The sequence below is a fragment of the Anarrhichthys ocellatus genome, unplaced genomic scaffold (assembly GCF_004355925.1).
Source record: "Anarrhichthys ocellatus isolate YVR2014 unplaced genomic scaffold, GSC_Weel_1.0 scaffold8519, whole genome shotgun sequence".
In the NCBI taxonomy this organism is placed as follows: Eukaryota; Metazoa; Chordata; class Actinopteri; order Perciformes; family Anarhichadidae; genus Anarrhichthys; species Anarrhichthys ocellatus.
In genome coordinates, this window is record NW_022288493.1 from 1 (window position 1) to 1,097 (window position 1,097).

The window sequence follows — 1,097 nt, forward strand, 5'->3', positions numbered from 1 at the left end:
TCATGTTCCTCTGCCTTCAGAATGTTTCTTTTTGTTGCTGTTGTCAGCTAAGTTTCCCTGGTCTGTTTTTCTGATCCATACCATCACCCTTATCACATTTTATGTAGCTCATTACAGGAATTATATGTACAGTATGTGTGTATTAGCCAATAATGCATGTGTCCATATTTGTGTTGTGTGAAGCACAGACCGCTTTAGTTAGAGTTTGCCTGCACCGTTCCTCTACGGTCCACAGAGCTCTGCCTACCCCCCCTCGTTCCCTCCCTGTGTGAGATTGTGCAACTGACGCAAAGGGGAATCCTCTCTGACACCGGCAAACACTGGTACGCACACACTTCCAGCACTGCTGATGTATAATATGTGCAGGCACTGAGCTTGCACAAACTCTGCCATTACAACACACACACACATTAGCCTGCACTCTGTGAAGACATAACCTTGCTGCCTTTTGTGAAATAACTTCTCTGTGACGTCAAACGGGCGAGGCTGAATACAGAGGAGCTGAATTGGGTCGAACTGCCTGTGTACGTGTCTCCCACGGCTGTCTGTGGGTTTGTACGCGCTCGCTCGCTCCTGTTTGCAGCGTTCTGCGCTTCCATTCACCTTCATCTTTCATTCAGCCTCTGCAGAGAAAATGGCTACGTTGTGTTCCTCCATTCTGAAATTCCAAATAATGCAGTGAATGAAAGAAATAACTGCTACTAATAGCGGCTCGCAATCATTACCCACACAAAATTATAGGACGAGACGGCATCCTCTGTTCACTTGCACTCTGGCTGTCATTAAAGAGAAATAATCAGAGTGGGACAGAAAAGGTGGCGACTGTAGGTTCATCTGTCCATCTATACTGTCTCTGCACTGTAACTGTATATGTTGTTCTTCTGTAGGTGGATTGTCTTTCCATACAGAATGGATGATGATAATCAATTATATGATTCATCAAGAAAATATGAATAGAAGCCCATTCATTATAAGTCCACATTTTAACTGTGGATGTTGTCTCAATATAACTCAACAAAAACCAAGGGTATTGCTTATATATATATATTTATATTCTTTTTTTTTTTTTTTTTTTTTTTTTTTTTTTTTTTTTTTTT